Below are 14,086 nucleotides of genomic sequence, written 5' to 3' on the forward strand. Positions count from 1 at the left end.
CTGCCATCCACTACAAGTTTCTGATGAATATAACCACTTCCTTTTGTGGCAAGTGAAGGACACAACAGTAAAACAAGTCTCCAGCTCTCTGAAGCCTAGTCATATTTGTAGAGCTCAGAATCCAAGGTTACCTAACCACATAAGTTTCTCAGTCCGTCCTAGAGGTTTACATTCCAGCTTATGCACGAATTTCAAGCTCATGATGCTTTAAATCAGACCCTGGAAAGGTTGCCACCACCCAGCAAGCACAGTGTTAGCCATCACTGTGACTTGCGACTTCTGTATCATTTACAAACCATCCAATAGCATGTTGGGTTTGGATTTGGATTTTTTTTCTTAAGACTTATCACCATTTATTGTCTTCTCTATTTTCTTTTTCACAGTTTAGCAGCAGCAATTAATTAAGCAAGATTTTCTCACTTCCTCCTTTTCATTCTTTGTAGGGTTCATTAGAAGAATTTCCAATCTCATCTCCTTTGTGCAGTGAAGATCAGTTCCTGGAGTGACTAAAATAACATAATCTCAAAAACTGTAAAAGAATGAACCTAGAGAAATCTAAGTGAATCCATTATTTTTCTTACACCTGTTTTATTTTAAAAAAAAAACTCAGCTTGTGTGGATTTTCTGATAGAAAGCTTTATTTGATCCATTATTTCTTTAATTCATTTTGCTAAAGTAAACCTGGCCCAATCCTGAAGCCCAAGACCAGAATTTAAGTTGTATTTAATGAAAATCTGGGACACAAAAGCACTTCAATTATTCATGTTTTCTGATATGTACTGAAAAATGGGTGCACATATGTGTGTTCCTTTGATAGGGTTCAAATTAGCAGGGAGCTTTTGAAAACATAGTTCTTAATAGCTTCAACAAATGTCCTTTTACCAGCTTATCTTGAGCAAAACAGACTTTTAAATCAAACTTCTATTTCATCTCTTTCTTTCTTTATTACTGAAATGAATAAATTCATTTTGCACGGAAACGTAAATTTTTATCAAAATTGGAAAGCAATAAGTACAACAATAAGGCCATTTGTTAGCAGTCTTGTATGTTATTATATTACATTTGTATGACTGGACTGATACATTAGTTAGGGAGTCACACAGACTTCTTAAGCTGAGAGCCCAGATGTTGAGTCTCCTGCGTGCAAGCAAGGAGTAGAAGGAATGTCCAATGGGACTGGCTGAAATTTGTTTATGCAAATACTCTTTAGAATTGGGAGCCAGCAGCCCTTCCTTTAGCACCTGTGTCACCGAGAACACTCCACGACAGGTTGAACAAATCTATGCACACTTCCATGTGATCATTGACCCTGTGCCTTTGAAAGTGAAATACTGTGAAGGCAGCATTTGAGGTTTTGGTGACAAATTACTTTTCTCAATGGAATCAAAGACTGGCCATCTGCAATGAAATAGATGAGCCACAGCTGGCTTTCGTCGTAATCAATCCTGATTGCAGAAGGACTGGGGCAGTTCTAGATTGATTGTGGGGACATGCTGTGATAGACAATACTGACCAATTCAGTCATATTGACAACACACTATTCCTCATGTTTAGATACAGACCAGAGACTCCATGACTTGTGTCATCACAGGGAGCAATTCCAATATATCCAAGACTGTTACTCAGTGACCAAAATTGCTAGAAATTAAGTAATCCTTAAGCTAGTAGTGACCCAAATTGCCAGTGTTGCAGTATTGATCTTATGTCCACATTGGATCCATAAAATGTGTACCCAATTTTTACTACATTACTGACTTCCATTGTACCTTCTTCACCTATGCATACCTATGAAGGAAATGGTCTCTCTCTGCGACTGCTGTGTGATCTAGACAGGACTGTATGTTTTCCCTCTAATTTGACCCAAACTGGACAACTGGTGGCAATACAGGAAGCCTACAGGCATAGTAGTGACTCAGTATTACTGAGCTAAGCTTTAAAAAAAAGCCTCTTTTAGAAATAGGAATTAAAATTCTAAAGGACGAAGTGAGTTAGTCTGAAACTGAACATTCTATTTTCTTGGGTAGGTTAGTAATAGAGCACCCAAAATGAGCATCAGAACACAAAGAGTCAAAATAGCTAAAATGTTGAGCACTCTTGGCTAGATTTTGTTCATTGACATCTTTTGAATGAACAGTTTCCACTAGCTTGTGTTTTTGAATGCTTACTCCCTGTTGATAGCACTATTTAGAAACATTCTTGATGTGGGCACCTCACTAGCACAAGAAGGGATATAAAGGCAGAACTAGAGGTATGTACTGGGTACCTGCATGGACGCCCTGCTTCCTGGTAAATACCACATTGTAAGCAGCTGCAGCAAACTCCCCTTGCCAAAAATGGAATCTCAGGGACCATGTTTTCCCCACCACGATGAAATGTGTCATCTCAAACTACAAACCAAAGTTAACACTTCCTCATTAACTTGCTTTTTGTCAATATTTCATCACAGCAATGGGAAAATGGTTAAAGCATCTCCTCTTGCTATTTCCTTCCTGGCACTACTTTTATCCCTGTGTAATTGATAGAAACTCTAGATGTGGAGAAATAAATTAACCCCCTTCTCTAACATACAGGTGTAAAATAAAAGCAGAACTGAGGCTTAGAGTTAGTCTGCTCCTCTTGACTAATGGATATAGAGTTGAGGAACTATGGTGGAAGGAGAAAAAGGCGTAAGTAGGGGGACCTCCCCTGATAACCCTGAGAAACCCTTCTCTCCCAACTTCTGAGCTCAGATTCCATGGGTCTGAAGGACATTCAGGCTTTGTCATTGGCCCATCATCATCTCCTACCACATGTCTATTGATGACTGTATAAGACAGAATCTACCTATTAAGATGCTTAAAGCAAAAGGAGCATCTATCAGCATTTTCTTCCAAGTTTGATCATTTGCTTCAAAACAGGAGATTTGATTTGCGCCATGCTGTATTTCTCTGAATATGGAATGTATAAATAACTAAAGACTATAAGTAAAAATGAAATTTGAGCTTTTTACTGATCTCCTTTATTCCTTTTATAATAAGGAATGGAGATTAAATCATATATGATTTATTTTTTAAAACAAATTGGGCTACAAATTGCTTACTTTGCAAGCAGAAAGTTGTGACTTCAGGCCCGAGAATCCACATGAAACAAAACCAAGCATGGCCCCTGTGGAGCTGGTGATGAGTCCCAGACAATAAGAAACCCTGTCTCAAAAGAAAGAATGAAAGAATAAAAGGGAGGAAAGGAGGAAGGGAGAAGGAAGGAAGAAAGGGAAGAAGGGAGGGAGGGAGGAAGGGAGGGAAGAAAGAAAGAAAGAAAGAAAGAAAGAAAGAAAGAAAGAAAGAAAGAAAGAAAGAAAGAAAGAAAGAAAGGAAGGAAGGAAGAAGGAAGGAAGGAAAGAAAAAGAAAGATGGACTGTAACTAAGGAATGATACCTGATTTCTCTAGCCACTGTATATACAAAGACACAAACATGTGGCACTATGCACACTGAAGCACACACACACACAAACACAAACACACCCAGAGAAAGAAAGAGAGAGAAAAAAGACAGAGACAAAGAGAAAGGGAGACAGAGATGGAGAAAAGAAAAAAGAGAAAGAAAATGTGACCATGAATTTTACAAATGTATACACATTTCTTTCCCTTTATACTTTTGCTTGTGAGATTTTTCAAGCCTCTTTAGATAATTTGTTCACTGATGCCTTTATCCATTGCAACGCTTCAACCTGTAAGTGACTTTCATTTGTGGAAAGAGGAGCTGCTTCTTTCCCTTCACTTCATCAGCAAGTTAAGCTGTTATTCTAAGGACAAGACAGAGACAAGTCTGTCCCTGACCTTCTCTTCTCGCCACCCTGAATAAAAGAGAGATGGATAACTCTTGAATGACTTGAATGACTCAGACAGCCTGATTTCTGAAAAGTGTAGATGTAGAAGTAAAACTTCTGTATTATTTTATAATTTGACTATGCTGTAAACCTATATTTTATTGTCCTGAGCTTTTGTTTGAAGGCTAGAGTTTTGCTAAGTGGATGGATTCAATGTCAACTCTCCAAAGCTCTGATTCTCCATCCCTGAGGGTGTGACTCACAGTGGACAGGGATCCATGTGGCATAGACATTCATCAACATTTGTTTGTTCCAAGTAGACAATACAGTAGGTGTTTCTTTTCCAGAGAGCAGGCTGCTGTTTTGTTTGGCAGGCCTTAGCTGTCTAAGCAAATCTAGAATACTGGAGCAGCAATTCAGAATGTATAATGAAACACAGAAATAGTCCCTCTGTGTGTTCCAATTATGTTCACAATGCTCCATCACCATTCTCCTTAAAATTGTTTCTTTTTGTTTCTAAAAGGGGTGGGAAGAAAAGGTTATTTATTTTGAAACATATAAAGACTCCTTTATTCTCTTCGATACTTTTTCCCAAGTTCTGTGTCATTACAGACAAAATTTTGAAAAGATTTTCAAATAATCTTGTCTTGATTGTCTGAAACTCATGCAGCTGTATTGCACTCTTAAAATAATGCCCTTACTATAATGTAATTCCAAATATATTAACAGACATTGACCATTCTTCCTGCTAAAAACCTAAATCTATATATTGAATTATAATAAATAAGGTATATACTTTTAAGTACATATCCATTTACATTTCAGATGATTCTTTTCATTCTTATAGTAGGTTTTTAAAGAGTGATGGAGCCATCTTGCATTTCTCTGTGTTACAAAAGTTTAGCCACAAAAGAAATTTTAAAAGGATGCCTTGTTAATGTTATACAACTATGTAAATTACACATAGAATGTATTTGTGATGTAATGGCAAACATGACATTCTCTCTTTAGAGTTTTAACCTGTTTTGCAAAGGTACTGGAAGATGCATGCAGGACATATTAAAATAATGTAAAACTGCTTAGTAACTATAAATCAAGAGCTTTCCAGAAACAGGACTTTTCAGAGGTAGGTGTAGATGGGACCAAATGAAGGAACTATCCAATACTTCTGATGGGTCTGACATATGTCTCCCATTGTTTAAGAGAAGGCCCTGAAAATCTAAGAAAAGAGGAGGATTAAGCAGAGTAGAAAGGGAGTTGTCTCTTTGGAGACGATGGACACTCTCACTGAAGGTGGTTGTGATGGGAGACAGTGAAGAGTAAGAGTTAAGGATAGTCCCTCTGAACTAATTTGTACCACAGATGGCAGCTACTCTCCATTCAGCTTAAAAAAGTTACAAAGGGGTTGTGGAGAGAAATTAGAGTTGTTCCACTCTGCAGAAGACAGATTGTAAACCTGCATCCAGAACTCCCTAGTCCGGTAACAGACTCCCAAATGGAGGATTTCTGTAGAGCCCAAAGCATTTCCCATGCAACTAATATTAATATTGCAGCAGCAACCATACCCAGCAAACATATCTTGCAAGTGATAGTGGTCAGGGACAGAACAGGGGTGGCATGGTGGGTAAAAAGATGGTAGATAGCCACATCCCCTCCACACTACTCTCTCCAGTCCTGGAGTCAGACCGAGACTGGTGGTTCAGAAGACAACTGAGCTACATCTTATCTTAAGTGGCATTATGTTATTTGAAGAGGGGGCTGTGAATACAAGGAAATATGCCAGAGAGTTCATATTGACTCAAAGAAAAGTAGTTCAACAGAGTGTTTAGAAGGAAATTGAAGAAAATAATAAAACTACCTTAAACAAATAATAAAATAATAAAAACCCACTAAACTGGGTTTCTCTGGTAAAGCATGCACATGTACACACACTCCCTCAAAACACAAGAACACAAGACAGAACAGAGTGAGTGAAGAATCGTAAGAACAGCAGCAGAACACTTTTAACAAGGTTCCCCTTACCCAGACACTTGGACAAACTGAAAGAGGACATGTTCACTCTGATGGAAGCTTACTCCAGGCAGAACACCCAACAAGAACCAAGGCCTGAGATCAAGATTGGCAGGGGCTGAGGATTCACACTGGCTGGAAATAGGAGATGATAACAGAAGGAGGCATGATCAGGGACGTCCCAGGTCAAGCAGAGCTGTGCGGCCACTGGAAAGCTCTACACTCTGCTCTGTGGAGAAGGTGAGGCCTTGAAGATCTCTAAGCAGAAGAGTAATATGATCTGATATACATTCCTGGAGGCTTCTTTTCATGGTTTGTTTACTAATTACTATGCATGGTTTTAGGTCAGACAAGGCATGCAGCACTGCCCAGTTGCCATGGCTGGCTACACTGCTCCATTGTCTAACACAGGCTAGCTTCCCCCATTCAACACTTTACCTTCTTGGCCCTTGACAACACTTGAGTTTGTAACCCAAGCTCTTACAGTTGCTGCTTTTCACCACACAATGGGAAAACACTCTGGAAGCATAAACTAACCTGCTCCATTCATAATTTTCCCCGCTCGATGGACTAGGTCATCCTAGACTTTGAAGGACTCATATTCTGAATCACATTATGAATTATAAAGCTAGTGTAAGACTTCTGAGTCTTCTGGAACTTTCTGTGTCATTCAGAATAGTTTATACCCAAGAAACAAGAAGCCTTGGAGATCTTGAGTTTGTTGCCAATTAGAAACCACATTGGTTCTAGAAATACTTATAATTTCTTTTGAAGAGGAGCCAGGCAGTATTGAAACAGGCTTCATGCCTAGGCAAGGTCATTCCCCAGGGAATGAGGAGCCCAGCCACAATACATCAAGAAATGTACTCCCAGACTCCAAAAGTTATTGTTATAGAAATAAAAATCAGTTGAAAATCCACCTCCAAGACAGCCTTGAAGAGAGAAAGTGATCTCCAAGGAGAAGCCTAAGTATGTTTAGAAGTGGAAAGAAAATAGTGCCCATTTGTTCTGGTAATAGCATGTGTGAGAGCTAAATTAGGCAGGAAGAAAATGATCTCCCATTTCTTCGTCTTACTGTATCTCCTGCTTTCCCTTTCCTGCCTCCTTGAGTTCAACACCGAAGAAGAGCTCAAAATTATTACTGCCAAACACAGGATCAGCTAGACACCTGATTTTATACTTCACAGAAGATCCAAGTTATATTGGAAAGTTTAGTTTACTATCTTGTAAAAACCACAGTTCCTGTTCAATAATAACCTAAATTTTAGTTCAAGTGATCTGTAAAGCCTCTCTCTCTCTCTCTCTCTCTCTCTCTCTCTCTCTCACACACACACACACACACACACACAAACCTATCTCTTGCTCTCTTAGCTTAATATGCATTCTCAACCTAATACGAATGTAGGTTGGATTTACTAAGCATTGTGCTGTAGACTGTGGGAAATTATGCCTTGGGTATCAGGATGCTGATAATTACTCTGCCCTTGAGGGGTGTCTGTTCTAGTAAATGAAAGAAACCATAAAAAATTATGAATCAGTCTAGTCCACTCAGCTACTAATAATGTAAAAACAGCATAAGCATTCAGAGAGCACCTTGTTCTTAAAGAAAAAAGACTTGTACAGAGAACCCAGCACCTTGGTTTTTCCTTATTGATTTACATTTCATCCGATCACAACCTTGAGAAAATCATTTCACATATCACTAAGCCCATACAGGAAAACTAAGATGGTAGAAGGCTTTCAGTGATGTCTTAGAGACCTCAAACCGCATTCTAGGGAATGGAAATCCACTGAGCATGTTCAACGAAAAAGAACTTGTTAAATCGTCCCACTCTGAACCTCTTCTCTGAGCCCCCACTTTATTCATCCACAGCCTAGGATCTCTATGACTCCACTTGGAGGTGCCCAGCAGCTTGCAAACACACAACGTTTAAAATACTTCCTTTGCTTGTAGTTTAGACCCTCTCCAGCTTTCATCTCTGAAAGATACATGGTCTACTGTTAATGCCTGAAACTTAGATGTCATTCTGGAGTCTTCCTTTTCCCTTGTTTTCTCTTAGCAGGTCCTTGCTGACTGTGAATTTTGGACCTTTTAGGGTTGCCTTGGTTGAAACAGGTTATCATATTTCCTGCACTACCTTAAACTAACCATGTATTGAAGGATGAACTAACTATGTATAGAAATTCTGATCTGTCTACCTCTTCCTCTCAAGGTATTGAAGTCATCAAAACCTATCCTAAGGAGTGCTAGGGATCAAACCCAAGCCCTGATTCCAACATCTAATCAGCTGAGCTACACACATCCTAAACTCATGTTTTGAATGTCTCATTCCTGCTGGTTTTCATTACTCAAAACCTCCCTATTCTTCCGTGAAAATAGTGACTGCCTGCTTGGTGTACTTTCTTCTACTATGCTTTGCCACACTCTCTGCAGCAGTCAAGGATAATCTCAAACTAAAGACTGTATGAAGTTTCTCCACCCTTTTCCTGAAGCAATATACAAATTCTTCTAAGAGCTTCATATGATACAGAGAAGCAAAGTAAGACTCCAAGCATTACACCTCAGAGAGGCCTGGCTTTCTTACCTTTCTGATCACATCTCTTACCACTTTCTTGCTCACTCTCAGCCCCATCCTTCTTTTTGTCCCTAAGCAAACCAAATATTTTTCCATACAAAAGTGTCATGTGTGATTTTTCTACTTCCAACAGATAGCATCTTTTTCTACCTCCTATGGGTTCTGCTTAAATCTCAGACCTTATAAAACCATCCTTTGCAAAATTCTCTTCTCCTTTACCAATTTATATCATACTACCTAATTCTTATCTTTCACATTACAGCTCATAATAAAATAGGGTCTTATAGATATACAAAAATTCATCTACATAAGACTTCGATAATATCTGGCTCTCCTATCAGACTCTTCATTGCAAACTTCATGGTACTGTTTTGCCTACTGTTGCCTCAGCAATTCAAGTGCTCTGTGTGTATTTGTTGAATAAATGAAATATGTTTTCCTAAGGTTTTCATCTGAAATGCACACATTCCAAGTAACTTTACATATACATCTAAAGTGTCCTGGCATTTATCATTTTCTACTAGGTACAAATATTATAAAAGAGCTCACACCCTACTACCTACCTTTCTTGTAATACAAGGTCCTAAGAGAACATGATGCATGTGGTCAGCAATTGGTAGCAATTTTGAAATTCCCATGGACCACTAAACATCTAATTTTTTTGATGTTAGCAATTTCCAGATTTACCAAAGTACCCTTTAATATGCATGTTCATTTATTTCTGTCTTTCAGCACCAAGGTTAATCATATATTTAATTCTGGCTTCTTATAGTCATGTCTTAGCAAAAGCAAGCAAGCAATTAAAGAAAGAAAGAAACAAAGAAAGAGGTTCCCTCAGTTTCACTTGGATACATACTACAATGCAGTATACATGAACACCTTTCTTACTTCTTCCTAGCTTTTAACCAAACTGTTTTCTAAAGGCTGTATTTGCAATCTTTGCTGAATATCAAGCTTTAGTCACAGAAGAAAGTCCTAAAAAATCTTTTTAGAAATCCTGTTTGGATCCTATTCCTAGCCTAATTTTGTAGACTAAGACATTTGGGCAGTCCTGGTATGCTGGGGATAAGCCTTTGAGGATTTTTATCAGAGTCAAACCCAAACTACAGCCCTAATTAAAACACCACAACATTGTTAACTCCTTGACTATGGTGGATTTTGGTGTGTTTGAGCTAAATCCATGTCTGGAAACAGCTTCTCATCTGTGTTCCTGCTGTTTGCTTGTGTTTCCTTTGCAGCTTTCCTCTGCTTTGCAAGGATAGATGTGTTGTGCAGACATCTCTGGAATGGCATTAAAAAAAGCAAAGTCACTACAGCCAACGAGCACAGATGTGGTGATGGAAGTTTTTGAGGCTTTCTGCTTTGTATGTTTTGCCCTCTGATGGTTAAAGATGATGAAAAAAAAAAAAAAAGATCTGTCACATAGTGCTTTATATTATCTTATATGTTTGGACAAAAGAATAACATGTACACATGCGCACACACTCGTACATAGGTAAATGTGTATGTTTTAATTGGCAAATGCATTGAATGTTGGTTGAATGTTGGCATTTAAGTTCAAAGTCTCCTATGTAGGTAGCATGACTGCCAAGACTCCTGTAAAATCTGTGTGTGTTTGTGCCACCAAGCATATACATAAATGGATGCTTGGAACTTCCAATCTGTAAAAATATCCCCTAAATTCTTTGAAATTCCATCAAAGAAAATCAGCAAGTACACATGCTCTCTGTCCCTCACACGAAAACCACTATCTATGCATGGATACCTATGCTTTGATCTTGCTGCCTTCTGTCCTTCTAAGAAAACCAGGCTGCACCCTGCATACCTGTTGGTGTGTCTGCTCTTCCCTCATTACTATTTCCTCAGAGTTCTGGAGCCTCCCGTGAAGTCAAATCAAAAGTGACAAGTGAAAACCAAGGGGCTTCTAAGTACAAATTGTATGTGATCTTCTTGCCATAACAGAATAGTATCATTGTCCTATAAAATTAGACCATCTATGCTCCTCCACTCCAGAGAGTTAGCAACATGGATTCTAGTCAGTAGCTAATGGGAATTCAGAGGGATTTGGAAACATTTCCCAGAAGTACGAGAAGCACAGAGCATCTAGATCTCAGTATAAATACTTGCATTAAATCATAAACTTCTCATTTATTAAATTGAGCAATTATTTACTGGGCACCCATCCTAAAGGCTGGGTATGAGGCATTAAAGAGAAGTAAAATTTCTTTTTCTCATGGAGCTCACATTCTGCCTGGGAAGACATTTAAGAGACAAATGGCTAGGCAGAATATAGATGAGGTCAAAGAGATAAGCTTTGCAGAGAGAATAAGGTGAGCACAGCTGCTCAGGGAATGGAGAGGTTGGATGATGGGTGGAATCCAAATATTGTGATCATGGAAGCCTTTATGCCATGAAAGACATTTTAGAAGAAATACTGAAAAGCCTGTGCAGGCTTCATTTCATGGGAAGGGCATGTTAGACAAAGGAAAGAGGGAAGACAACAGCTCAAAAAGAGGTTTCCTTTATGCACTCATGCCTAAGGAGGCCAGAAAGGTCCAACTGGAGAGAGAAAGGGATTTGATAGACATGACATCAGAGATTTAAGAAAAGAAGCAGGAAGTTTCAGCAGGACCTGTAGGTCGATACAAAGTGGAGGCGTTGCCTGTCGTTGCCTTTTGTTTTGAATGAGATGGTGAGTCTTTATGAAGCTTCTTGAGGCTTGAAGAACCACATTTTCTGGTTTGAATGTGAAATGTTCCCCACAGGTTCATGGAGGAACTTCCCATGTCCAGTTTGTGGTGTTGTCTAGAATCCTGTGGAGCACTTAAAAGGCAAAATCTGGCTTGTAGAAGTAGGCTCTGGGGCCTATGTCCACGGTCCTTATGAGTAGCTCTCTTATGGTTTGTGTCTATTGAAGTAGAGATTCTGCCATGTGCTCCCACCACTGGGAAAGTCCTCTGAAACTGGGAGCCAAAATAAACCTTTCCTTCTTTTTATTGTTTCTGCAAGATAATTTTGGTACTGAGATGATGGGGAAACTAATTCCCAAAACAAATTTCCACAAAGAGATTTAAAACAATATTTATTTCAGACATGTAGGGTAAAAAATTGCATACATGCTAAAAAGTAAAGAAGGCCAGGCATAGGGTACTAAGCCTACAGTCCCTTCTACGTAGAGGGTTGAGGCAGAAATGTCCCTTGCACTCAGAATGTAGAGCCACCCTTTACATTGCTGAACGGAGGGCAACAAAGTAGCAAGGTCTGATCGCAAAAAGGAAGAGAAAATAAATAAATAAATAAATAAATAAATAAATATATATATATATATATATATATATATATATATATATAAATAAAACACAAGGAAAAGAAAAAAATGAATGATTGAATGGATCAATCAATCAGCCAATCTGTGGGTCAGAAGTACAACTCAGTATGTAAGTGTTATGTGTTCTGCATATGCTTCCTTGCTTTTTCATGCATGACATCAGAGCATGATGCCTCAGTGTCTATCCTTTGTATTTGCAGATAAAGAATTATTTCCAATGAAATATCAGTTTTTCTAGACAAAATAAACTATTACTTGCACAGCTTTTAAACATTATAAATGTTTAGGATGATATTTGAAAGCAGTGGTGTTCCTTTACCTTTTACTGACGTAAAGCGTAAAACTGTTTCCATTTTCTTTGGAGTTGCTGTTTCCACGGGTAAAGTTAACACACTTCTGGAATGACAGCAAGTGCTCCGTACACTCACTTGTCTTCTTTGTCTTCTAAGTTCAGAGTTCCAAAAACTATCTTTCTTCCTAAGTCACTAGGGTCTCTTTAGGAATGACTTGCAGAAACTAAAATTTTTCTAGAGGTTTCTTGTTTTTCTTTCCATTTTTATTTTAATTTTTATTAATTATACTTTATTCACTTTGAATCCCCTCCATGGCCCCCCCTTTCCAATCCTACCCTCTTTCTCCCTTCTCCACACATGCCCCTCCCAAAGTCCACTGATAGGGGAGGTCTTCCTCTCCTTCCTTCTGATCTTAGTCTATCAGGTCTCCTCAGGACTGGCTACATTGTCTTCCTCTGTGGCCTGGTAAGGTTGCTCCCCCTCAGGGGGAGGTGATCAAAGAGCAGGTCAATCAGTTCATGTCAGAGACAGTTCCTGTTCCCATTACTATGGAATCCACTTGGACACTGAACTGCCCAGGGCAACATCTGTGCAGGGGTTCTAGTTTATCCCCATCAATTGTCCTTGGTTGGAGTATCAGTGTCAGAAAAGGCCCCTGTGTTCAGATTTTTTGGTTCTGTTGCTCTCCTTGTGGAGTTCCTGTCCTCTCCAGGTCTTATTGTTTCCTACTTTTTTCATGAAATTCCCTGCACTCTGCCCAAAGGTTGGCCATAAGTCTCAGCATCTGCTTTGATACCCTTCAGGGTAGAGCCTTTCAGAGGCCCTCTGTGGCAGGCTCCTGTACTGTTCCCTGTTTTCTCCTTCTGATGTCCATCCTCTTTGCCTTTCTGTATGGGGTTTGAGCATTTAGTCAGAGTTCTCCTTCTTGATTAGTTTCTTTAGGTGTACAGATTTTAGTAGGTTTCTTTTCTTTAAAATGTCCCAGAGTAGAATCTAAATAAAAGGATTCATTAATTGAAATGGTCCCTTCTTCTGAAACAATACTATTGTCTTCAGAACTCAGTGTTTTGCAAACGCAAACAGAATACAATGAAACATAGGAGTTTCCTCCTGGAAGAGATAAGGATTAAATTCAAACTCTGAGTGTGTAGTTATTTTCATTAATGACTTCATTCTTGAAGCGCCATCCATTTTTCTGTTTCTCCATATACCATAAGGAATTCACACTACCTCCCAGGCAGCTCCTTTTAGATTCTCTTACATCTTTCAAATCTTCCTTAATGTGAACCTCTTTGGGCACTGAACCTGAACGTCTTCCAGAAGCATATTGATCTAAGTATGTCAACGTGTTGTTTGCGCTGCTGGTCTGTCTGTTGCAGTTAGTCTAATGAGTCTATTGCAGTCCCAGTTCTGTGTATGTTAGTGTGCCTGTGTTATGGACTGAACACACCAGAAAGGTGGATAAAGAGGAGTGATCTGAGAGACAATTCAGTGTGAGCGATTGCTAGGGACCTTTTTGCTCCCAAAATTATATTTTCCAAAAATTAGAACATCTAGGAATTAAAAGGAATCTAAGGGTCTGAGAACATAAAAGAATATGCATCTAGTTTTTGTCTGGCAAAGGGAAGGGAGTAGGAAGAATAGTTGGTTTTTCTTCAGGTAAAACTTGTTGATTGCTAAGAACTCTCAGCTATAAAGCAGCCAACAAGAACATACATGAGTGGAAGAATATGGGTTTCCCCAGGAACTAATTAACTCCATGAAAGTAAGGTAGCAGGAAAAGACAGGGCTTGGGCAGGCTAAACCTCAGATCACAGTGTTGATCTGAAGGAACTCCAAGCAAAAACTGTTCTGTATTGAATAGAAAAGGACAAGTTTAAAAGCCACAATGTACATAATCATCCATTCCTAGAGCCTTGCTGATATAACTGCCTGAACAGAGATAGATACATGCACTGTCTAGGTGCTTGGTGCGTAGAGATATGAGAAGTGAGGATCACAGCCCTGGAGCTGGTGTTTCTGATGGTTGTGAGCTGCCATATGGGTGTTAGGAATCCAACCTAGGTCCAGTAC

Source organism: Psammomys obesus, unplaced genomic scaffold, assembly GCF_907164565.1.
Source record: "Psammomys obesus unplaced genomic scaffold, mPsaObe1.curated_primary_1811, whole genome shotgun sequence".
Taxonomy (NCBI): domain Eukaryota; kingdom Metazoa; phylum Chordata; class Mammalia; order Rodentia; family Muridae; genus Psammomys; species Psammomys obesus.